The following is a 27,466-nucleotide window of genomic DNA, read 5'->3' on the forward strand; positions in this document are numbered from 1 at the left end:
GATTGATTTAATAGTCAAACAAAAATTTTTTGGAGAAATAGCGGCATATGTGTATGTTGTAGAATTTCAAAAACGGGGTTTACCACGCATGCATATCTTGATCACCTTACAACAAAATTACAAAATAACGACCCCTGAGGTTTCTGCTGAAACTTTTGATCATGCTGAATATCTTCTTTGCATCACATGGTTATGAAACACAGGATACATGGACCATGTGGTAATTGGTGTTTGGTAGATGGTAAGTGTTCGAAACACTATCCCAAACCAGTATGTAAGGAAACAACAATAGATGAAAATGGATAGCCATCATATCGTCGTCGCGATGTTGGTGATACATTTTTCGAACGTCCAGGTGGATATGAAGTCAACAATCGTCACACTACTATATTGCTCAATGCTTTTGCGACCAGTCAATTGTCATATTAATGTGGAAGTTGTTTTAAGCATCAAGTCTGTAAAATATCTATATAAATACAGTCATAAAGGTCATGACGAAATAAGCGATTATATCGATGCTCGATATGTTGGACCCGTGAGGGCATATTGGCATACATCATGTAAAATTTTGAGGAACTTTGATAGCAAGTAACGAAGAAAATAAAAATGAAATAACCTCTGTATAGGACTAAGAAACCATGCTAACAGCCTACTTTGACTTGAATTCCCGTGAGTCCAAGCCAGAAAATGCTTGTACGTCGACGTATCGTCGTATTTCACATTTAAAAAACAAAAAGATATAAACGGTAAAATGGTGTATTCTTGGTAAACACGGAACTCTCATTTCAATTGCATTGGACGCATGTACGTCGTCAGTCCGACTCAAGTGGCATTGTTCCATTTGCGATTACTATTATTAACAATGAAGGGGGCGACAAGTTTTGAACGCTTGAGAACAATAAACGGAGAAGTTTAACAAATATTTTCAACGGCATGTTTGTAACTAGGTCTCATCGAAGACGACGACAAATGAAGTCGGGTGATGCATGAAGCAGAAGTTTGGATGACGCCCCGACAATTAAGAAGATTATTCGTTCGTATTTTTGATACATTGTCACCCCCTTTATCCCGAATAACTTTGGGACGAATTCAAAATTTCAATGTCAGACGATTCTATACCACAAATAGGTACAAACGAAGGCCAAAAAAAATCGTATGAACAAATAAATTCAATACTTGGTATTGAAGGTTTAAGTATTTCAGATTTATCTAACATGATACAATTAATAGAAATGAATAGCATTGACGATAATATATCGCTTCGGCAGATAATTAACACAGGACAAACGTATTACGCAAAACTGAATGAAAAGTAAAAAGAAATTGTTGCCATTGTTCTTCACACGATGGACAATAATACAACGTAATAAAATATTATTATAACGGTGGACCCGGAGGATCTGGAAGAACTTTCCTTTAGGTAACTTTGTGGTATATTTTGAAAGGTAAAAATATTAATGTATCTACAATAGCATCTACCGGAATTTCCGCTGTATTACTTCCTAAAGGTCGCACAGTTCATAAAATCTTCGGATTGCCAGTCCCGTTGTTTTCGGATTCTTCATCGAATATTAAATTACAATTGAAAGAAGCGAAGCATTTGAAAGAAAGCAATGTTTTCATTTGAGACGAAGTCCCCATGGCACCACGATATGCTCTTGAAGTGATGGATAGAACTCTGCGTGACGACATTATAAGTAATAATTCGCCATTTGGTGGAAAAATTGTTATTCTGGGCGGTGATTTTAGACAACTCTTATCGATTAAAATGCATCGTACTCGAAGTGAAACAATTAACTGATCAATTAATTTTAGTGTGGTATAGCGACATTTTTATAAGTATTCTCTAACACAGAACATGCGTACTGAATCGCAGGAAATTGAGTTTTCTAAATTTTCGATCGACCTTGGTGACGTACCTTTAAATGAAATCAATGACAGCATCGCTATTCCATATAGTTCTTTGGCAAATAATGACGCTGATGTAGTACAGAACACTTTTGGCAATCTAATAAGTCAAAAACAATACCAGGAAGCCGCGAAATGTGTAAAATGATCTGCAAGAAATATTGATGTAGATGAAATTAATGAGAGGGTTGTGAAACTTCTAGATATCGAAAGTGAAAAAGTCTATACTAGTGTAGATACCATCTAAAACTTTGAAGGCACTAAAAATTTTAGCGAGACTTTTCTACCAGAATACCTAAATACTTTAAATCTACCCTTGCTCCTTCCACATAAATTACGATTGAGACAAAATACTGTCATCATGTTAATTAGAAATATTAGTATTTACGAAGGACTTTATAACGGTACTATATTAATGCTTTTGAATTTAACAAATAATCTACTTCGATGTGAAATTCTCACGGGTGATCATGCCGGAGAAATTGTGTTCTTAAATCGCGTCACGTCATATCGTGAAAACAATTATCCATTCATACTGAAAAGAAGACAATTCCCAATAAAATTAGCTTTTGCCGTGACAATTAATAAATCGCAAGGATAAACTTTTTTTATAATAGGACTTGATCTACGAAAAGATGTATTTAATCATGGAAAATTGTAGTATGTTGCTTGTTCTGGTGTTTCTCATTCTTGGGATTCATTGAAAATTTATTTACGCAATCAACGTGACAGTACATTTGTGAAAAATTATGTATATCAAGAACTTTATGAATAAGAATTATATTTTAAACAAAAAAAATGGTTGCCTGTAAAGTCGGTTTTACGGGCGAAGATTTTACGTGACAACGTCTTTTTCTCGGTAGAATATTTATTGATATGAATATAATTAAATTGCACAATAGGAACAAGGAATTGAATGAAAATAAGAATTGCACAAATTTTAACTATAGAAATATATTTTGTTTACTAAAACATTGTACATGTAAACTTAAACTTAACTAATTCCTATTTGAGTGATTTTGTTGAGGATAGGACGATGATAGGAGAAATATGAAATGAAAGGAAGTGTTTCTGCTGTAATGTGTCTTGCGAAAGTCAAGTCGATAGTTGTTCCTTTTAACGTAGTTGACTTAGAAACGTTTGATACGCAATCAAGATTATACGTATTTTTCATGAAATTAAGAAACGAGTTGTCAGGCTTTACGTTTTTGTTAAAATAATATGACATAACCTATAAACTCAGTTTCTCAACTTTTGTGTCAATCTAACAATTAATCAATCAATCATAGTTTACGATAATGAAATATCAGTGTACAATTATTTACCTTTATTGTTGTAGTTGTTGTAAATGACGAATCTAAGCACTCCACATTTTCACTACAGACACAGCTGACGATACTTTAACCACACGTGTGAACTTGTATTATGACGCTTTCTTGTTTTTCCAACGCCAAGAACGTTCGAGAAAGACAAAGACAGAGACACAAGCATGCGCCGATTCAATGCGCCTAATTCTCTAGTGCTGCGCGCGCGGCAGACCGATCATAGTTGAGTGGGAGAGAGACGCAAGGCATTCGGCGGGCCTCTCTCTCGTTCGGTGACTCATCGTAACGTTACCGGGCGTTACACTTTTTCATAAGTGACTCCCAGCCGCAACCTAATTTAAGACGTTGTCACGTCAAAATACGAAAATAACAATCATATCGCAATAAAAATGATATCCGGTACAGAGCGTTTGAATATCGTTATATTTTATTCAGATATTCATTCATCTGCAACAAGAAAGAAGACCTGTTATTAACAGTTGAAAATTTCCACACAATAAAAAATTGCATCAAGCACGAACGCGAAACAAAATTATATTCTAAAGAAACTATGCATAAACTTTGATTCAAAATGACCGATACCGTTCCAAAAATTCCAAGACTCAGTGGGAAAGTGACTACGTATTCCTAAAATCCTGGATGCAGCAGTAAGTACACATAATATAGTTATCACTTATTCTTTACTATTTAATGAGAACTCTCGGTATGCGAGAGTCAACACCACTGTACAGGACAATTCTGAATCCATAGATAATAATTCCGGATCAAATTTCGCGTTATATTTTAAGGATAAAATCCTTTTTTAAAAAATTCTTGAGATCTATAACTCTATATTGATGTCTTCCATCGATCAGAACCAGTGCTTCGTAATTTTTGTCGTTCAGGTCGCCAAATCGGTGTTTCCTGACGTCCAAAACTACGCTTCGTAATTTTCACGCTCCAGGTCGTCAAGACGGTATTTGTTGTCGTTGAGAACCTATCTGTCGACCTGGACCGAAGAAATTACGGAGCACTCATCTTGGTCGACGGGAAATACGGTCCCAATGACTTATTGGACAATTAAAATCATGTAACGCTGATCCTGGGCGACTACCAGAACTGACAGACGACTTGGACAAGGGAGATTACCGAGTTATATCATTATATTCTATTTCGATATTCGTTTTATCTTTTCTTTATTAGCCTCTGCGGACTCTGATTCATGGTTGGATGATGACTCAGGAACCATAGAAAATCAAGAAAACACAAACGTATTGGACTGCGATATTGAAGAGATAAAGTAGACCCCGAACGAATACTTACACGCATTCAAAGCATACGATTGTACTGTGTGAGTAATTAAAATTATATACACTTACACAGGGTAGTTCAGAACCCTCGAGGCAAGCGTTATGAATAATTCATTGTCGAATTGTAAGACGAAAAGTCTTTGACAGAAACTTCAAAAAACCAACGGTGTCCGACTTATCGAATAGCTCAGCTGATCATTTAGAGAATTATACCCATATTGACCAATATGGTATAAAGTTTCGGCGAATGTAAACAATTGGGACAGTGCCCACGGTATGACGAAAAAACTGGCTTCTTCGAGACAATCAAAACTAAAATTTGTTCGCTTTCAACAGGTCCTTACGAATGAAAAAAAACTAACGACAGACACCGCCTCAGTTATTAACTCTTTCCGGCACTGGCTCGATCAATGTGGAGTTCGCTGAATGATCAATCAAAATATTCGTAATATTAACTTTTAGAACGATTTTAGTTGCAATTTATTTTGGTTCACAGAGAAATCATTGGTTACGTAATGCCATTGAAGCATCAAGATTGGTAGGCGCAAAAAATATCAAACTTTTCGAATTTTATTTGAATAATGGTGCAGGAGATCGCATTCAAATTGTGGTCTGGAGATCTGAAATGGATCGGTGTGAGATTGTTGTCTAACCAAATTCAGTACGTACATGAAAAATAAAAGATAAAATAAAATGTTTATTATTTTAATCTTTGAAATATGTTTTAATTCGGTGATGTGCATTCAAATTACAGACAGTGCATAGCAATGGAGCCTACGCCAAACCGTCAGCGGATGGAAATTTCAGCAGGGGTACCATTAATTCTAAATTAATAATACAGTCGTCAACAATTTTGAACACATTTGAATACCACTCAATAACAGAAACCACGTTTGTACCCGAACTTATCGTATCGAAGAATATTGGAAGAACGACAAACAATTGCATCTGTGAGTTTTATTATAGTTACACTACGTAAAATTGATGTAAATTTTGATGAAAAAAGCGATCATATTTGGCAGCAAAAAATTATGATTGATAAACATATATTGACTCAAAAAAATATTCCATAATTGCACAGAAAAAAAGGTATAATTGAAACATCAAATAAATAGAATTTTGAATAATTTGGAATAAATAAATAGTACAGCAAAAACAATATTGAGTGGTATGTATTCAATGAATGTTTACAGGGGTGCAAGGATTCGTCAAACCGAATTTTGGTGTAATTGTGAAACAAACAACAAACGAAGGAAGTAACTTTGGATCTGGATCGATTACTGACGGAGAATTTAAAATCGAAGTCCGTATTCCACAAATGAAAACTTTAATGCATGAAATAGAGAAGGGGGATCATGTAGAAGTAAACGGCGAAATACCAATGAACGGTAATAATTTATGCGATTATACTAAATATTCAGTAAAGACTATAAAATACACACTAGGGTGACTAAAAAAAACTTTTTTTTCTTTCATTCTCCGACCGGCTAAAACTCAAGTTTGAGAGCTGCAAATACACCATGAATTTTTGTAGAATCGTAAAAAAATTCTTAGAGGTCCCAAAATTGCAATTTCGATTTCCCGTTTAAATAACATGGGAAGCAGCCTGTTTGTTCTGTCTGTATTGATGAGTCACCAATCCGAAATCTTACAACAATGATCATAGGAAATTTAATGCTCTACATAAAAGGTCTTGTCATTTTGTGATAAGTGTCTTCGTTCAAAGGTTATTCAAGGTCAAAGTTGAACTCGGAGTAAATTTCGACATTTTTCATTTTTCTGTCAAAATTATCAGACTTATCGCAAATGTCACGGGACTTTTTTTATCAAACATGTTATTTTTTATAAGATTATGTATTTGCTTAAATAATTAAAAACATTTTTTTCAGGTATTCTATATGAGGGATTCTCCGTCAACTCGGCCACTTTTTTTTCGACCATCTCAGATCTGCCCCATAATTGGTTATATCAAAGTACTACTAAAAGGTACTCTATGTAAATTTTTTCAGATTCATTTTAATTTTTTATTCATTATTTGAGAAGTTGTCGTTTTTTTTCAAATGAATATATCTCGGAAACTTGAAGTAAATAAAAAAAAAATGAATCCACATAAAAGTCATAGTTTATTGTTAGCTTTCGAGAACAATTTTTGAAAAAAATTTTACGTTCCGGTAACGCTGATTTTTTACCAAAAAAGAAAGAAATTTTTTTTTATTCAAAAAGGACCCTTTTTTTTGCTGAAAAAATCACAGAGTCTTCCAATATGTGTGACAATATCGCCAAAAAATCGCCAGAGTTGCACGGATCGAGGTTCTAGGGTAAAATAAATGAAATTAATTTTTTTTTTCAACGGAACCTCGACCGAATTTGTGTGGCTTTATTTTTTTTACCCTAGAACCTCGATCCGTGCCACTCGGGCGATTTTTTGGAAATATTGCCACACATATTCGAAGACTGTGATTTTTTTAGCAAAAAAAGGGTCCTTTTTGAATAAAAAAAAATTATTTCTTCCTTTTTTGGTAAAAAATCAGCGTTACCGGAACATAAAAATTTTTTCAAAACCTCTCTCGAAAGCTAACAAAAAACTACAACTTTTATATGGAGTCATTTTTTTTCAGTTACTTCAAGTTTCCGAGAAATATTAATTTGAAAAAAAACGGCAATATCTCGAATAATGAATTAAAAAATCTGAAAACATTCACATAGGGTACCTTTTAGTAGTACTTTGATATAACCAATTATGGGGCAGATCTGAGATGGTCGAAAAAAAAGTGGCCGAGTTGACGGAGAATCCCTCATATTTTTTTCTTTATGTTTTGGTTATTATAGAGCGAAAAAATTCTGTCTTTCGTGATTTTCTTTTTTAGGTATTTATTTTTCCAAATTATATATTTTCGAATATTTATATCGTTACTTCAGCAGTATTTAAAAATAAGTGTCAAGATTATGTATCGAATTTGAGACGGTTGCATTATAAGTTCTCTAATATTATTCCTCTCATAAAGACTAGTCTTCTTGATCCTTCTGTTAAATTCTGTAGTTGCGTCAGTAACTCACTAGATGGCATTGTCGTACGGTGGCTAGGTATTTAATGCAACAGCAAGATGGCGCAACAACTCCAAACGCCACTGTTGAAAAATCAGTGTGTTTTTTTCTCCTAAGCATTTTTCAGTTCGTGTTTTGATCTTGATAGAAGAAAAGAAGAAATACATAAAAGAAGACGAATAAAATAAACCGAAATGGCAGCGAACGTGACAAAAAAAAACCCATTTTTTTAATTGGTTTCGAAACCGATCACATCAATGGACGCAAACTTCTTACTAACTGACAAGTTTTGCAATTTTTTTTTTACAAACACAATTCTCTCTATCTCACTTTGCGTCAGAGCGGAAAAAGTGCTGTTGAGGTAGTAAAGTGCTTTTGGAACCACGCCGAAATTCCAGTTAACAGGATACAATACAGTATCAACAAACTATTAAAGCTGCATATACAGTGGAATACTTAAAAAAAAACCCTTCTCGTAAAGACAGGTCGGCTCAACATCGGAGAGAAATTGATTTATAAAAATCAACTCGACAAATTATTTGATATCGCGCGTCATTATGTGACGCAGATATGGTCAAAAGAAAAATTGGAATTTCTCACCGGTCAACGATCTCAAGCTCACCGTGGTTTAATACCAAAAAAAAAACAAATGAAGCGCCGGATTTGAAGGTGCAAAATATTGTAGAAGGGTCAGCAGAAAACAATAACCGCCAATGTACTGAATATGAGTATATCAGAAAATTTTATATTGAATGGGTTTGATTGTGGTCTCCACTTCTGTGATTTAGTACGAGTTTCTGTGTATTAGTGGTTTTATGAGTATTTATTATCTAGCTTGGTGACTTTTATTATTATTAATGTCCCCGTTTTTCACCACTAATACAGCAAATTATTGTAAGCTAAAATTCTCTTTCCATAGATTTAAATCAGGCTCAAAGCGACCTTGACACATTGAGCGGTTTTACACAACCATCTTGTTCTTTTGGGCTCAAACGGACAATATCCGACTTTGAAGATGAAATTGATTATTCCAAGCTGAAGAAAATTATTATAATGACTCCATTGGTTGCTGCTGCACTCGACAAAACGCAAACCAGCAACAGAAATGCATCATACATTTTTTCTGCTGTTGCTATGAGCCTTGGGTTTGAAATCGACAACATCAACTTGAGCAAGAGCGCAATCCATAACAAACGGATTTAATTGAGAGAATAAATTGCCAAAAAATTGAGAGAAGAATTTCGAGTAGCAGAGATAAGTATCATAGCAAGGGGGGTTCTACACGCAGTTTCCTGTTACCGACACTTACCGACATTCTCCCAGACTCAAAACCCTTTTCCGCGATGACGTCACAGTCTGCCGAACCGACTTGAGGTCAAAAACGTGCAACCTTACCCACAGTTGTAACGATCGAAGGTCAGAATCGTGCTGTTTTACCGTCAATCTTACCGACCAAAGGTCAAAGTCTTTATATAGTGCTCGCCTGCCAACGGTAGAGGGCGCAGAAGGGGGCGTGAACTTTTTTACCGTCCCGCATTCTTTTTCCAAGATAGGACTGTTGATGTGTAACATCAACCACTTCGAATTCTTTTCCCACGATAGGACTGCTAATGTGTAACATTAACCACTTCAAATTCCTTTCCCACGGTAGGACTGCTGATGTGTAACATCAATTACCTCACATTCCTGTCCCACGTTATCAACCACACGACATTCCAAAATTAATAATTCTGAGAATTATTTTTTATCCACTCGGATATCGCTGATGGCGACATTCCAAAATTAATGGTTCCGAGAATTGTTTTTTATCCACTCGGATATCGCTGATGTGTAACATCAACCACCTCACATTCCTTTCCCGCGTTATCAACCATGCGACATTCCAAAATTAATGGTTCTAAGAATTGTTTTTCACTTACTCGGATGCCGGTTTGATATCAACCACGTGACCAAATTTCAAATTATGTGGTGGGGAAACGTTATAGAAGTCAAAAGTGAAAACTTCATCGCCAGTCTGAAGCTGTTCTTCTTCTTGCAAATGAGAAGTGCTTTTAAACGACGTGAATTGAAGAAACGACTAGAACTGCTCATCAAGAATATTGGAGGAGTAAAACATCTGCTGAAAATCAGATCTGACCTCAATCAACTCGCTAGAGGTTTTGAGCACATACAACTCGACAGTAACGATAATGGACTTTTCAAAATTGTACGAAGTCGCTCGCCTGGAGACACTTCTGCCCTTGAAAAAGCTTTCGGACCTCGAAGTATACTTCAAATACCGAGTCAGCGGCGTTCGTCGGGGTGAAACGAAATTTTGTGATAAAATTGTTCTGGACTTGGAGGACTCTTTTACGATTTTTCAACCGAACCGACTGACCAAGGCCCTCCAAGAAGATGAAGATTTGTTCCAGAAGGTGACGACAGCCAGTAAGGAGATACGGTTGCATCTACGCTATCTTGGTGGACCGTACGGTAAACTTGAATTTGCATACGTATAATCTGAGTATCACATGCAAATATCCAGTGTCTTGTGGAAGTCTTACGTTCAATAAACAAAAAAAGATTGATATTATGAATATTTTTTCATTTATCGTTAAACCATCCTGTATACCTTTAATTCTACATACGTTTTGTACCTTGTAATTATAACTAGAATTAAGTATAAAAATCTAAGAAAATGTTACTTTAAACACCACTAAGCAACAATAAAGGGTTTCAAGATGCGTTTGCGTCTTGTAACTGTAATGTTACTATGTGCTCAATGTGACGGTCTATCGCGAATAACTCTGATGGCTGGCGTGGTGGTTAGTTTAGGACAGGATTAGAGAGGAGAGGGAAGGGGGGATGAGCGGACGGAAGAAGGGGGGGGGGGGGGGGAGTTGAGGAAACCCCGCTAGGTGTGGGGCCTCGGAGGTGCTGGGAGAAGGATGGCACGACGGGGTGAAGGAACGAAAGAGGTGGTGCGGGGAAGGCCAGGATGGGATTGAGAAGGGGGAATGGCAGGCGGTGGGCGTTGGCGGTGTCCCACGATTTCCGACGGAGGTCGCGGGAGTCCCGCGCAGAGGCTACGCGAGATGGGCTTCCGGACCACGCAAGCCTCTATAAGACTGCGTTTGTTTGGACTTCGGGCGCGTGGGCCCGGAGCAGGGGTGACGAGAAAGGGGGGGGGGGGGGGGGGATGGTGGCGGTGAGGCGAAAAAAAAAAGAACAGCGGCAGGGGGGGTAAAAAGAGCCGGGTTAGAGAGGGGCGGCGAGCCCAGAAGAGAGGAAGGTGGATAGAGAGAGGCAGAAGTGAGAGGAATGAAAAAGAAACAAAAAGGACTGTTGGTTTGTTTTCTTGCTTCTCTTTATTCTTGGCTGGAGTTGAAGGCGTGGCGCAGTCGGTGTGGTTGCCGAAGCGTGCTAGAGAGTTGTGATCATCTCCCGGCCGTCAACCTTAGGCTTATAGACCGGCGCGGAACATGAAGAGAGGCTGGCCGGCCCAATGGCTGCGCGGAGCGGCCGCGCGGGCATTTGCACCGTGTATACGGCTGTGCATGTTTTACATAAGAATATTCTTAAATTGTCCCGCGCCGGGTCCGTTCGCGCTTTTCGCGCCGGCTATGGCACGTGAGCGTCGGGCTGTGGGTTGCGGGTAACAATGTGAACTTGACGATGAATTGTGAACGGGTTCAGTCAAGACCAGAGTGCAAGGTCGACCGATAGCTGCAGTAGTATACATTCAGAGCCAAGAATCTGCGGTGTTGGGTTACTATCGCTCTAGGAATGCAAAACATAACTCGGTTTGAGTACAGCTCGGTCGAGGATGGAGAGCAAGGTTGAATCTTACATAACCTGTGTATTGGAAAAACTTCTCTCTTGAGAGCTGAGGTGAAGGTGTAAAATTATTTCATGAATATTCTTCAAAAAACAGTTTTATTGAGTGCAATTTTTAGGTTACAGTTGAAAATTACTTCACAACGTTAGTACAATAATTTTATTCAACAGTATCGTAACCAGGATGATATATTCGCCAGGAATGCGGGACCGTTCTTGTAGACGCTTCTGCGCCGTAAGACAAATCGTACAGCCTCGCCATCCGAACAGTATGATGATTTTGTAGCCAATTTTGGAGTAACAAAACGTTTTGTGCTGTACAGATTGCGTTGGGTATTGTATGCACATCACATCTTAGAGACACAGCTGAAGTTTTTTACAACGTTTGAAGCGACGGACAGTCAAAGTCCAGCATATCGATGATTTGAACTTTGGGGACAATTTTAAGCGACGAATCTCATTTTTCTTTCCCTTTCACTTACACGGTTTCAGCTTTGCACAGCCTGTCTTTTATGGTCCATTCAACTTCCTCCAACGGTATGGTTCTATCAGAGATGAGTAGGGAGATCTCCAACGCTCGGCTTTTCGTGATACCAGCTAGATTGGAGCGTCGACGTGACACCTAGGCGGCCACGCACCGAAGGTGGCCCATTTCCGACATGACACCTAGGCGGCCATGCACCGAAGGTGGCCCACAATCGAGTATATATAGATATACTCGGTTGCTCGAGCAAGTGGTTGCCAATCGCATCCTTGTCCCCGCTCGCACAGATGTTTCCAGGAATGCAAGAATTGGGATTTTTCTTGTTTCAATTATGAATGTCAGTGAATAAAAGTATCTCCAGATTTGATAAATTTTGGAATCAATTAGCGGACGCTGAACCAAAATAATTAACCATTCCCAGCCCGAATACTTATTTTTTTTTTTTTAATAAATATTATTTTTTTATTGATATGAAAATATGTGACGCCTGGTGTTCTCGAATATTTGTACACGCCGTCTATGTAAAAATATACGAAGCCAGCTCGATAACATTTATGCAAAATGTGCAATGGGCAAGTGGTTGGGGGAAATTATTTTTTTCTTGAACTGAATCTTCCAAAGAATCATCAGCGAATTCCGAGCAAGCTCCGTAAACATATCAAGCAAACGCGCGTACACGGACGTAGCTGTAGCGCAGCTGAGTGGATACCACATGAGGTTGGAGTATTGCGGGACACGGGTTCGATCCCGGGTCGCTTTTTATTTTTTTATTTTGTTTTTTATTTATTTATTTATTTCTTTTAGAAGAGAACAAAGAATTGAAACAATAAAATACCGAGAGTGAATCGATTTGTTCCCCGTTTTTGGCGCCTCTTTTTTTTACTTAATCCCCGCCCCTTTTTTATTACGGGTAACTCAGAAGAGAGAAAATAAATGAAAGTGAGAGTGGACCGACTTTTTTTTTTCCTTACATTTTTTTTTATTTCATATTCTTACTTAATCCCGCTTTCTTTTTTGTGTTTTTGATAACCGAGAAGAGAAAAAAAGAATAAAAAAAAAACAATTCCGAGAGTGTGTAGATTTTTTTCCATTTTTTTTTTCCGTTTCGTTATTTGGTAACCCGGATGAGAAAAAATCTGAAGAAAAAAAATGGAGACCGGGTCGATTGTATAAAAACTCTCTTTCAGCTGTTTAATAATATTACCCCCATTCAGCCGTTTCCCCACCGAAAATCTTGAATCCAATCATTGTTTAATGAGATCATGCACAGTATCTCAAAACCTGTAGAAAAATCTGATTTTTGAAGAAATATTCAAAAATGACTGTACAAAAAGATCAGGCGGGTTCCCGAACATTTAAACAAGAAAATAATTATTCAAAATTAGACTTTTTCATGGCAGCAAATGGACCGTGACTTTTGAAAACAATTGAAGAGGTCGTAAATGCTGGGAAAAAAGTGAAATCACCTACGCATCCGATGAACATTATTCTTGTTATGACTCTTATAAAAATGTTAGCTAGCCGCAACTTCGAGGACAACATCATGAATTAATTACCGTTACGACTCATGAATTCCAGTCTCGAGGTGAGGTTATGCACTTGATAGCTGGCAAATTGACGTTGCCAAATTAACAAGTAAACTAGTCAAATTTATACTTATAACAATATTTTTTTTCATGCAACAACTAATTACAATAAACTAATTTATCATCTATATTAATTTTTTAATCCAGACATACTGAGGGGATTATCACATCAATCCGCAACGATAAAAATATACTACAGTTGTTCAATACACGCGTGGTCAGCATGATCTCATTAATGAAGGCGTAATGGGATTTGGGGAGGAAACAAAGTGAAGGTAAAGGCATGTAGAATTGTCGGATGAATGTCCGTAAGAGTTTGTTCTTTCCAAATATTGAAGCACTCATGAACAAATACTATTCAAATTTTTGTGACTGAATAACGTCTGGATTTCATAGAACGTCAATAAGAAAAGTGTTGAAAGAATTCTGTGAATCATACTTTTGTTGATTGTTTAGAGGAGTGCACTATAATTGGAATGAAATTAATAATATTCCAAACTATTCTTGAAACAGGATAATAAGCATGAACATTTAACTTGGTATTCAGCAAGAAAAATTGATATACTCGTTTTCGGGGGGGCACCACAAGAAGGCAATCAACAGCACCCCCCGTTCCCGTATTTAAATTTTTGGGTTCAATATAGAAACATTATATATGTATAGAGCCAGTGATTCGCCAGTTAAATCATTATAGCATGTAAACTAGCTAGCCATTAGGGCTATATGCCATTTTCCGATATTCAACCAAAAAATTTATATACGGGTTGAAGCGCAGCTCGCAGAGCCTCTGTTAATTGCCAGGTACGACTTCAAACCAAAAAAAAGGAAATACATGAAGCGCAGCTCATAGAGCCTCTGGCAATCGCCACGTACGACTTCAAAAAAAGGAAATATATGAAGCGCAGCTCATAGAGCAACTGGCAATCGCCAGGTAAGACTTCGATAAGAGAATACATAAGCGCAACTCACTGAGCCTCCCCGGGTACGTCTTCACAACAGAAAGTGTCATGAAGCGCAGCTATGGAGCCTCCGGTTGACGTCAGGGTACATCTTCGCATTAAGAGCTTTCGATTCAATTTAAATACCTTTAATTTTTTGTAACTTACTGTTCGGCTTGTGTATAGTACGAGCTGATCCGGACTGTCGTACTCCCCGATTGTTGAATGTAGTCTGAGCGAAAACCTTCACTTTGACCATAAAGCGTAGAAGCTCTATGCGATGCTGAAGGCATTCATCACCTTCGTGAAACCAGTCAAGATACAATCTGGCAGTATCTGTAATAATATCATCTATAAGATTGATCAAAAGGCCTTCGCAAGCCCAGTGCGTCTTCCACAATCGATAAAAAGCTTCGAGTTGCGATCTGACGATGCTTTCGAACTTGTCTGTGGGCCGGCTCAGATATGACACCGATGGCGCATCAGCGTCAGCATGTTCATATTCCCGAAGTTCAGTATACACCTCATTCGAGCGATGACGCTTCCATCGGAGTTTTAACGGTTTCAAAACGACATCTATCGCACGGAAATTTGCGCAGGTTGCGCTGAGCTACGTAACCAGCAGAATAATTGATTGCACAAAGTTCGTAGCTCGGTAACTTCGTTTCTTTCGACGTCTCCGCGTTCGCCATTTCTGTTTCCTGCTTTTGCCTCAGAGCTTCCACAGCATTTTCAACTTCTGCCGTATCCTCGTCGAATTCGTGTTCGGTGGGATCCGCAGGCATACTCTCTGGCGTATCGAAAGCCCGAGCTACCGTCGTGCAGGGTTCTATCAAAGCAACGGCGTCAGGACATTGTACATTTCCTCTGCTGCCGCTGCCGATGTATCCGGTAGAAAGGATGTGTCTCAGAGACAAGCGAACCATCCGAGCCGTGGGATTTGGGTTGTGACCACCTCGCTGGCGAAATTTCGAGAAGAGGTGTTCGACGGAATCTTGGTTGCACAGTCCGGCTGCCAACTCCAATCCGGGATACTTCTCTTTTATCGTCGTATACGTAAGTAGAATAGCTCTTACTGTCAGAGGCAGACCTCTCAGACAAGGCACCTTTTTCATTACCGGTGGTTGCGAAGTATTTTCAGCCGTCCCCTCTCTCCTTGGGTCAGCAATCGTCCATTCCGAAGAAAACTTCACGAACTCTGTCAGCGTTTCCTCGATCTCGGGTTTCTTGTCGGCAAGCGGACGCTTATCAGGATTTTGGTACAAAAGCTCATAGGCATTGCACGAATCGATGACTTTATTCATACGCTCAGCAATAGCTGCGCTAGCCTGCCACGTTTCCGTGTTGAGCCCGTGCGGATCCTTGCCTGCAGTTGTTATTGCCGCTGCAAAACGGCGGCTCAAAATTTGAGAAGCACGCTTAACGTTCATCGCCTGAAAGGAGGATGGAAACAAGTGCGCCTCGGAAATGTGAGAGAGTAGATTCGAGGTAGTACTGCAGTTATCGTATCTCCAAGTTTTTACAAAATCTTCGTACGAAGCGATAATCTGACCCCTCCAGTACAGTATTTTGTGTGTTCGCAACGTGCTCAAAAGACGTTTTATCAAATGAGGAAAGTCGAATGAAGCAAAGTAATTTCGGCCACCGCTCATTAAGCACGGACTCTCCTCTGACACTTTTAAACAAGAATTGAAAAATTTTTGGTTCGAGAGACCCGGATCATATGTCACGAGGTGAACTACGACTCCAGCTTCATGCAATCGACGGAGGCATTCATCGACCAAGGTATGAATCTCCTCGGCCTTCATGCCAGTCCCGGGAGGAAAATACGCGAGTTGTTGCTGCCATGATTGATTTGCGTTCAAACTGTCGAGGCAAAAAACGAAGACGTAGCGCGCGCGTTCATCCCTTCGACCGAGTGGGCCGTGATCAACCAGATCTTCGATGCAATCGAATTTCTCCGAATATTCTTTAAATTGTTTGATTGTCATCTCGTCCCATTTTAGAGCGCATACCCTATTTTCGATAGGCAACTCTTCAATTTTGACTTTCAACTTCTGGAATATGAAATCGCAGAAGCCGGGTTTTATGTCAACCTCCGAGATCCAATTGCGCACGGTACTTTCCGCCGGAAACATGCATCCTGCATCTCTCAAACGCGTATACGCAGACGCTGAGTAGTAAAAAAGCTGCTTTGCAAGATCTTTTTCTTCCTCCGAGTAAGGAGCATTTTTCCGGTGCAATTGGAGCTTCATCATCGTTCTTGCTGCCGGCCGTAAACTCTTTCGCTGATCAAGAAAACTATCGAGGGACAATTTTTTTCTCTCCACACGTGCACCTGTCCTCAAAGCTCGTTTCAGCTTCTGACGGAGTTGACGAATCGTTTTCGTCTTCGATGCATTTTCCCGTATCAAAGCGGCATTTTGTTTACGCAGATGACGCAACACTTTTGCATGAAGTGACAGATCACCCACACATGACATATGTCCCTCAGGCGTCTGACATGCAGGGTTACTGTCATCGGGTTACGGTTCTACGCTCATCCACGTGCAATTTTCGTCATCCGAATCAGCAAAGCTCACCACTGTCTTCCTATACTTACGCGCATGCTCCGAAACGTGCAAATCTTCTTCACCTACGCCCGTGGCACACACGCCGATGCCGACGAGTGAACCGTATCAAAGGCGGACTCACCTGTGCTTTGTACCTCTACAGATTCACAAGGAATAACAAGCACCGTTTCCGTCAAACCCGAGGAAACGATACCCGCCGATATGACAGAGTGGTTCGCCGCAAACGCGGAAATGAACGGCACCGGTTCATCGGCAGAATCGTTGAGAATCAACGACTCGAACTCGACCGGGTGCGGCGTTGCGAGAGAAATTGCATTACTTACCACTGTACGGACTGCGCAATTGTCCACTGGACCTTCCACATATGTGGATGAAGTTCGGACTTCCGGGTGAGCCTTCGAATCGTTAACACTCTCGAGAAACATAAGAGGAATCGCCTGTTGCGAAAGTCTGTTGCCAATGAAGTACATCGGGCTGAAATGCTCCCGGCATAACCCCCACGTCCGTAATGTTTCCGGTGATAAAGTCAGCAAGTACTTATTGCCTGCGATTTCGGAAAAAATGTACCTGCATTAACAAGTGACTCATCTGCGCCAAACCGCGCCGTGTGAATATATTGACTTTGAAACTCGAGAGAAGAATTTTTTTTTCCTACCAAAAGTGAGTTTTGGTGATAATTTTGAGTACTTTGCGATAAGGTGAAAATCAGTAAAAAAAAAACATTCTGCAGATGCGAAGAACATTTTTTGTTGTCATCATAAAGTGAAAAAGTTTGAAATCAATCGTTTAAAAAAATGTTGTTCAGAAAACCTCCAGAAAACTTAATTTTTTCTACTATGAAATTAATGTAAATATATTTGCAAGCAAGTGCAATGATTTTTTTTTAATTGTATCTTTTCGAAAATTTCTGTTTTCGAGAACTCATATAGGTTCAATTTCTCATCGTTTAATACCCCGCATACTTCTTCGATGCAACACGGAATATTTCTCCGAACATATATCAAAAATTCACCCTTCACAATTTTACCAATATTATAAAAATTGAATTTAAAATGGAGTGAAAATTCTGAACAATTTCATACATGTTCAGAGAAACGAACGAATTCATTCTATAATATAAGAAAGGAACATGAACGGAAAATTGTTCAACAATTTTTTCCCACCATAATTTTTTTACAAGTTTTTTGCATTATCAAGAGACACGGCAGACGTTTCTCGGCAGACGTCTGCCACAGGGCAGACGTTTCTCATGATGCATGAAAGCACTCATTTTTCATTTGGGAAATGAAATTTAAAAAAAAAAAATTTGTATGCTGGTGTTACGTCCGTGGGTAGAGGTTACTCCTGAGCGGAAGGAGTAACCTGGTTGGCTTCGCTTTTACGTTACAGGTCAACCGGAAATCAGGATGGGATTGAATAAACTGGAGTATGTTGATATGTCGTTTATAAGTTTATTCCGTAGAACATGAGATAGCGGTCGGAATGAGTTGTGTGTTGCGAAAAGATATATATGAAGGCGAGATGTGGAATTGTCGAGTGTCAGAATAGGAATGTCCCTCGAGACGTGAAACGGACGGGTGCAGGAAAGGTGTCACAAAGCTAGGAGTAGGGAATGGAATTTGAAGAGTAAGCGTGATAGTGAATAGCGTGAGACTACGTAGAGATAAGAGGACAGGACAAAACTGTGGGAGAGTTAGCGAGTAGGAAAAATAGAAAGAAGTGGTATGTTGGACGTAACACTGGATAGAATCGAAAAAAAATAAAAAAAAATTTTAAAAAAAATTAAGAAATAAATATACCAAGCATTCTTCAGTACATCCTTTTTCGCATAGCGTTAGTTATTTTGGATTTGACTGTTCTCCGAGATTCTTGCACTTTCCAATTCGAGAAAAAATGCAAATAATTACAATGCAACACTTACCGGTATTTTTTACCCACGCATCAAGGCGGCAATCTCCTGCCACAGGAAACCTGTATAGTTTTGTTCCCGTCAATTTCGAATTCTTACAACCACGGTAAGCGCAGAGATCGCGCGCACGTTGCGGTTTGTTTTTATCCATTTTTGTATGTTTTTCGACGCAGCAAAGAACATACAGAAGCCACTCCCTTATTACGAGATTACGATGTTGAGTATTCGTAACACGAGTTGCGACTGACGATCGAAAAATTGGTAGCTAGATTTGGGGGAAGCCGTGATCGCATACAAAGTAATACATTGTAAACTTCGTCGTTTCGGGATATATTTCGAGATATACATGCAAATTTTCTCATAAATAATTGAATCGAGAGTTGATCGGCGAAGTCGAAGTATAATGCAAAAAACAATAAACCGAGTCGATTGCGATAAAAAAAAAATCAATGAGCTTTCAATTTTTGGATCCAACATTTTCGGTGGGTAAACGACCAAAGGGGGGTATATTAGGGTGCTTTTTTTTCGACTATTTTTTTTTCGGTCCCATCAGGAAATTTTTTTGGAAAGACAAAAAAAAAAAATTCCCTGAAAGTTTGAGCCCTTAATATTAATATTAAGTCCTAGACCAAGGCGTGTAAAGATTTCCGATTGAAAATACACGGAAACTCGGATTTTTTATCTTTAAATTTCTATAGCTCAGCGGCATTTCATGGCATTGCTTTGACCATAGACAAGTATTTCTCAGAGTTAAACGCTCTACAAAAGTGCCCATTGCGGAAAAGTCGTAACTCACACCAGCGAGGTAGTACGGGCCACTAAACCTGATTTTTCCATGAAATTCGCGTTTTTTCGCATTTATCTCGTAAACGACAAGAGATACAGAAAATTATTATTAAAAAACAATACATGTGTTTTTAGTAATCTTTATTTTCCATTACTGTCAAAACTTTTCCTTATTAAAAAAACATACGCCCATTTTATATCAGTCTTGACGAGCATTTCTTAAGAATCTTGAGAGATGCGAGATCGGAACGACAAAATTATTTCAGTAGCAACAATGTATGAACCCCTCTCCTTTTCTGATGTAGGCAGCCAGTTAAGAGGCTTCACAGTGTTCAGTTTAGTGCCAGCTCTCGAGGTATCAAGATGGTAAGTAAATTAGATAATTATTTTACATGTATGGAAAAACCGGCAGGTTTGACGCTCGTCTATTTACTTAGATTAAGAAGAGAAAAAAAGGGAAGGACTAGGGATGGTAAAATCGATTCCGATTCTACCCGAGAATCGATTCTGTGGTCAAAAAACTCGATTCTTTAGATTCGATTCCCAGTTATCAGAATCGATCTAGAATCGATTCTTAGCGATCGATTCTATAATTTATTTTAAAACCGGAGTAATGACACTATAGCATCAATATTGAATGAAAAATGGTCCAAAGTATATATCATTATGAAAATATTTTAAATTTAGCGCTCTCTGTGCGCTCGCATCGTTTTCTAACCCTCCTTATTTTTTTTACTTTTTTTTTTTTTGAACCAATCAACTTACAAATATGTATGTTTTTATGACATATATAGTTCATTTTCTTTTTATTTTCACATGGAGATAGCGCCTTCTATATTAAGATAGATATATGCAAATTAGTTGTAATATGTAAAATGTCGCCTAGTCCGGTATGGATTTATTTTACAAAAATTGATAAGGGGAATAACGTAAAGTGCAATGAATGTAATAAAAATTTAACTTATAAAAATAGTACGTCGGCTCTAATTAAACATTTAAAAAAAGTTCATAACATTGAACTACCTGATTCGTCGAATGAATCAAAAAAAAGAAAAATCTTACTCAGAATCGATTCTTTAAAAGAATCGATTCTTGAAATTGATTAATCGATTCTGAGAATCGAAATCTCGGAAAAAAGAATCGGAATCGAGAATCGATTCTTCAGCTCATGTTTCCATCCCTAGGATGGACCTGTAGTTGTATTTTATACTTTATTTCATTTTCCTTGAATTGGCAAACGTTTTTATTCTTGATTGTACAGGAAGAAGATGTGTGGGGAATTCCCTTCTAATGCCCAAGAATATAGTACACATTTTCGATTATTTTTTCTTTTTTTTCTTTTGGGAAAACATTTTCCTCAATTTCCAAATATCCTTAATTTTTTCGTATTCAAATCGATTCTTAACAATTTTGCGCACAGGTGCGTTTTTTTAAATAATTTTTTCCGTAATCCTGAAGATATTTCCTATCTGAGACCACTGTCAATAGGCAAGATTCCGGAAATCATAAAATTCCCTTTTTTTCTGATTAAGAAGAAAATCACTGACCAATAAGGCCACTAAAAGCTCGAAATGAAAATCTGAAAAAATTAGAGACGGTTTTTTATATTCGAAGCCATTAACGTAAAAAATCCGTTTAACGACCATCCTAATAGATATATATTGTATATGGGGCATTCCACGTCAAATTTACAACCCATGTACCTCACCCTCTTCGATTTTGATCATTGTATGATGTTGCAACCACGATTTCAACCGACTTAAAACAGTGTTGGAACTTTTTGCAGATTTCTTTAGCCACCACTGAAATAGAAAAAAATTGAAAAACCAATTCTGAAAACGCTTCTTTTAAAATTCTGAAAAAATTTACACTGATTTTATCATTAAAAATATGATTTGTAAGCACAACACGATAATGGGATCGTATTTTAAATCATAAAATCAGTGTGAATTTGTTCAGATTTTTAAAAATGTCGTTCACGAAATTGGTTTTCTGTTTTTTTTTTAAATTTCACCAGTGGCTGAAAAAATCTGAAAAAAATTCCGAGAACCTTGTGGGTCGATTGCAAGATCCTACTAACAAATTATCAAAATGAGAGGAGGTGAGGTACACTGGTTGCAATTTGATGTGGAATGCCCCATAGATATTAGATTGGTCGTTAAATTGCTTTTTTGCAATTTCAATGTTAGATTGTCGTAGATCGGCTTTAAATATATAAAAAAAAATTTTTAATCTCTTTCAGATTTTTATTTTAAGCGAAGAGAATCACGGGCCAGCAGGGTCACTGAGGGCTCAGAATAAAAATTTTTAAAAATTAGAGATTTAAAAAAAATATATTTCAAGCTGATCTACGACCATCCAACATTGAAATTCCAAAAAAGCCATCTAACGACCACCCTTGTGTACATAGTAAAACGAAAGTAATTTTCAGACGAACGGTAAAATCGCTAACCCGCGTACGCAAAATCGTAAGAGTTGAGAAAGAATATCCTGTATCAACATTTCAATATGCGTTGTCGATTAGCATTTTAATCGCTCATAAGACGAAACAATGGCAGTCGTAATAAACTGAATGCTGCAAACAGAATTGTCTCATATTCCTTGTCTTATGTACAGACGAATCCTGTTGACAACTTGGCGACTGAGATAGAGGCGTTAACCCGGATCGTCAACCAGGACGAAATGTGAGTACGCGCACAAATCGCTTTGGAAATCCCAAATCAGCGTTTGTTGGTAACCGTTCAACAATCATGTCATCAAATATTCACATCGGAATCTAATAAATTGTAGGAGATGCAATTTAAAAAAAAAAAAAAAAATATTTCCTAAACAACACTTTCGACAATTTGTTACATACCAATTTCAATTTTTCTAACACGCCGATTGAAGCATTTCGAACAATCCATCGTTTCGGATTGTAGATACGACTTTTGTTTCCATAAATAAAAAAATGTTAAGGCCTCTATGCAGAGTCCCCCTTCCTCAATAACAATTGACCCGACATGTTCGCATCCCGACTTATTCCGGTCTTATTCCCTACACCCCATCTGTACAAAGAATATTTTATTCATTGCAGGATGGATGAAAGTACAACGCGTCAACTTGGTGTTGCCTCGGACAGCGCGGAGATCCCAAAAACTCCGAATCGTAAGTACTTGTGTGATGCATGCGGTGCACTTTTTTATTCACCATTTCAATATCGGCGTTTCAAACATACAGTGGAGCCTTACACATAGCTTACACAGAGAATGCTGGGGAAGGTTGTAAGTTTTCCATTCGGTATTGCGAAAGAGTAAGGGGTATAGCAAGCCCTGCTCGCGGATGGGTACTTTATGCAATTTGCATATTTAGATTGTTTTTTTAATAAAAAGAATACACTTATTTTGTTACCAACTTTAGTAAATCTTCGGCCAAATGTGTAGATTCAGTAAAAGAATCGTCAGAATGCAGTCGTGTAGGGTTGTGGACTCTAAAAAAAACATTGTACAGTCGCATGATTTGATTTAGAATTTACTTTCCAAGTCCAGAACTCTAGGCGGGCCCGATCTGGTGATTTTTTATGGACTCTTACGGAAAAGTGGTCTGTCTGGAGAAAACAATTTAAAAAAAATTGTTTCGTGGAAAATAGAGTTTACAGGGCCGTCAAAATTATGATGCAAATGTTATTAAAAAGAAGATCGAAATCTACAACTTTTACTTTCAATTTTTTTTTTTTACAAATACTTCAAAGAAAGTTAAAAAGAAATCGGGTGAAGTCGTATACGACCTTATATGGTTTTTTTTTTTAATTTTCCACGCGGACCAGCGTAGATGATTGTAGTGGACTGCAATAGGTTACTTTCAATTGTGTTGTTCTGCTTTTGCAGCTACCCCGAACGAGAATTAGAAGAGAAAAAAAAATTGTCGATGGTGGGATAAAAAAAAGTCCAAGAAACAAAAAGAAAAAAAGTCCGCACCTGCGTCGGATACTGCGCAGCTCCACAAAGTGGCCAGATCCACCCCGAACCAGCGGGACAAGCGAGTCTCTCGGAATCCGCGGTTCCGAAAGACTCGCACTGACGGTCCGCCGAAGCAGACGTCTTCGGACCCGCGGACGACGGAGGAACGCGCATTAACGGTAGTCGTGAACACCATACTCAATCGAATGTAATAAAAATTTGATGCGGTAAGAATAAAAACAATACAAAAAAGACTAATAATAATAATGATGATATTCCTGATAATAATAAGAATAATAATAATATTGGGTAATGACAACATTTATTCTATTTTCCGACGTACGTTCGTTGATTGTTTGGCCAAGTGCACTAACGTCTTCCTAGTGATTGTTCTGTTTGAAATGACAGCACAAGGAGTGGACATGGTGCATTCGACTCCATGTTGACCATTATCCCAGCACAACCAGCTTTCGTGCGACATTCTTTACATTGGTCACCCTTTCGAATAGAGCATACGCATTTTATTCGTGGTGCCTACTAAAGAATCCATAAAAAATTCAAGGATATTTTCAGAACATTTTCAGGGTATTCAATGATATTTAGGAAAAGTAGAAATCAACTGCAATGACAATTAATGATACGTGGGTGATTCTACTGATTCCAGACACAAGTCAGGGTCCTCGATATTTGATTCAAACTTTTATGGTAATACATTATAAACTTCGTCATTTCGGGATATATTTCGAGATATACATGCAAAATTTCTCATAAATATTTGAATCGAGAGTCGACAGGCGAAGTCGAAGTATACTGCAAAAAACAATAAACCGGGAATATATATATATATATATATTGTAACGCTAAATTCTGTTACCCTCGGATGAGGACTTACCGTTGACACTTGGCGCGATTCTCTACTTATCCGCAATATCAAACTACAACAAAATAATTACGTTGGGCTCCAGACGCGTTAGCGTCGATTTTCAAATAATAATGCAAATCAATAAAATTAACACAAAACCGTACAAAAGGGATAAATAGAGAACCCGTTGTATGGCTGGCTAGGCACAGGTACGATCGCGTACATCCCGGTAGAGTGGCGGAATTCAAGGCAGCTAACAGTAATTCCAGAATTAAAGAAAATAACAAAATAAAGAATAAACTCCAGTCAAAAGGGAAAATGAACAGGTCAATCGATCATATATTGTCGAGAAGGTTACATGAGTGAGACAGGCAAATAAGATGGTATCGATAGCGGTAGTTAATAAAATAAATAATCGTTGTTCACAAAAAGTTCGGTAGAATAGCAGTAAACGGTAGTTTTAGAACGAGAGACGGTAGTTAACAGAGAAAAATGCACGTAGGTCGAGAGATGTGATATAATGCAAGAGTTGACGTAAAACTACACGTCACTGGGCGACGTGATCTTACCCAAGTTGCAAATGACGCTACGAGAATTATTATTCTGTCAATTAGAACGAGAGGACTTTACTGCGATCGGTAGAAAACAACGTAACGATAGTTCGCTGGATGATACGACAAATTTACCATAAATTATAACCAGTATGAGAGATTGACATTCAGTAACAATTTACCAAGTCGGCAAACGATCGACTAGGTAGCCTTCGGTAGGATTATTCATAAACGGTAGATTCGATAATTTATAATTATTACGTACTCGAGGAATTAAATAATGAATTCCTAAACATAACTTTTGAGAGAATACCAAAATACAAAATTATGAGAAAGTGAGAATTTCGGAGAGTTTACAAAATAGAGAAATATACTAAAATACACCGCAATACAAAAGAATGATTCACAGAACTTAATTTAACAAAATAAAGAGAAATAAATAACAGGCAAAAATAATATGAAATTGCCAATAGCAATAAAGAAAAAGTACGGTAATATCTAGGGCTGATTCTACGCTCATTTGTACTCCAAGGAACTCGATATACGATACAATAGGCACAAAAATGAATAAAAATATAATAGGCGATAACAGAAATAAAATATAAAGCACCCTACGATTACAAAAAGAGTATGGAATAAAATATGAAGCCAATAGGGCTCAAAATACGGTAGAAAATGTAGAAGCAGGCTAATAGAGATTTACAAATGACCAGAAAAATCATAAATACAGAAGAAATAATTATTCGGCAGTTACGAGGTCGCTCAGATACGAAAATAATAAATTACTGAAATCATGCAGTCACACGGCGGCTTACTGCAACTTTAAGTCGTGGACCATGATTCACACAAAACGGCATCACACGATGCAACCAAGAAACAATAAATATAATATTAATGACCGAAATCATGCAGCCACACGGCGGCTTACTGCAACTTTAAACCGTGGACCATGATTCACACAAAGTCGGTAAATACTATACGAAAGAATAGAAATTATGAGCAACTTCGTAACGGTACAACTCAAAGGCAGAAGCCTTACCTTGGCGGTTGACTTCAGGCACACAAACTGACTCTAATTTAAATTATACTTTGTATTAGCAAAACTGAGAAGGAAGGGAAAAAGAATGAAAAGAGTTTAGAAGGATAAAGGTTTTCGGTAGAATAAACGATAGGACGGTAGCGGTAGAATAAACGATAGAACGGTAGCGGTAGAAGGAAAGGTATCGGTAGCTTAAATCGGTAGAATGATCGGGAGAATAATCGGAAAAACGAAGCTGTCCCTCAGCAGGTCAAGCGTAGAATAGCAGGTCGTAGTTCAGCTCGCCGATTTTGCGGTTGTCGCGAGGTGATTCTTCTTCTTTGATTGGTGGGTTGACCCCCACCGCAAATAGACCATCCCCCTGTGGCGAATATTGGTTACTGCGTGGTCATACGTTTTCCAAAATTACCGCTAGATGTGGCGTAATGTGCTGCTCGCGATTTCGTCGTTGACACCAACTCGTACGATTTTGTAGCTGCTTCGGTTTACGGTCCAGGCTGCCTATCATCGGGGACTTCTTTGGCAGAGGCATACACAGGGTGCCTCTCGGCCAAAGTTACCGGGTGGAGAGTGACGCCTCATTGTTCACCTCTACCGGCTTTTGTACAGGCAGTAGCTAGCTGCCTGTACCTGAGGTCGTGCAGTCAGACGGTTGGCCAAACCGTGGACCACGACCCACACAATTAGTCCCTGCCGATAGGAAGGCAGCGTCGATCCTCAGAATGATGGCTTTATCAACCTGGACGTAGTGGTTTGGGGTCGGTCCGGCACCAGGCCGGTAAGTCGGAGGATGGCAGGCTACGATCTGCCCTTCACGCCATCCTTACGGCATCCGATAGAGCTGGCAGCTGGTTCCTCTTCGAGAAACGGTGCCCTCGGCCGCCGGGAGGATTTTTATCTCCCTGTTCACCGGTAGTCGAGGCGATACGGAAGGTTCGGGTGGATGCTACCCCAGGTGTATATAAAGGTGCACCAAGGTAGCCAGTGTAGTCTGATGAGACCGTCAGTAGGCGAAGTCGTCGAGAGCTGCAAACGGTAGCTAGTGGTCCCTTGTTGATCGGGATCGTTGTCGTCCAAGTACCTTATTAGCTTGCGCCGAAGCGCGAAATAAAGAATTTACAAAAAAAAAGAATTAGTTAAAAGTAGTTATTGCCTATTTTGTATCGAGTTCGGTTGGAGTACCCTGCTGAGGACGCGTAAACTAAAAATAATAGCGGTTGTGTGCCCTTGTGACGGGCGACTCTGAAACGCCACGTTACAATATATATATATATTGTAACGTGGCAGTTCGGTTAGGCCTGCCCGTTACAAGAGACTCCCTGAACCCTGGGCGAGATCCCGGAATCAGGGTTTAGAAAATCGAGTCGCGGAATAATCTTAGAGAGCGCCAGAACTGGAGTCACGCACCCGAGCTTCC

The 27,466-nt window shown here is 38.6% G+C and overlaps 1 protein-coding gene and 1 long non-coding RNA gene across 3 annotated transcripts in view; one reads left to right on the forward strand and one right to left on the reverse strand.

The window, feature by feature from the left end:
• The window catches only part of LOC124187809, a 340,932-nt gene that overhangs the window by 114,977 nt on the left and 198,489 nt on the right, over positions 1-27,466 (reverse strand). The gene's annotated exons all lie outside the window — the stretch shown is intronic.
• On the forward strand, positions 19,963-23,799 carry LOC124179159. Of its 2 annotated transcripts, XR_006869974.1 has the most exons (4): positions 19,963-20,025; positions 22,276-22,343; positions 22,736-22,806; positions 23,526-23,799. It is a non-coding gene; the product is annotated as an uncharacterized LOC124179159 (long non-coding RNA). The 2 variants fall into 2 exon arrangements; XR_006869976.1 differs by lacking the exon at positions 19,963-20,025 and having other exon boundaries at positions 22,215-22,343.

The sequence above is a fragment of the Neodiprion fabricii genome, chromosome 1 (assembly GCF_021155785.1).
Source record: "Neodiprion fabricii isolate iyNeoFabr1 chromosome 1, iyNeoFabr1.1, whole genome shotgun sequence".
Taxonomy (NCBI): domain Eukaryota; kingdom Metazoa; phylum Arthropoda; class Insecta; order Hymenoptera; family Diprionidae; genus Neodiprion; species Neodiprion fabricii.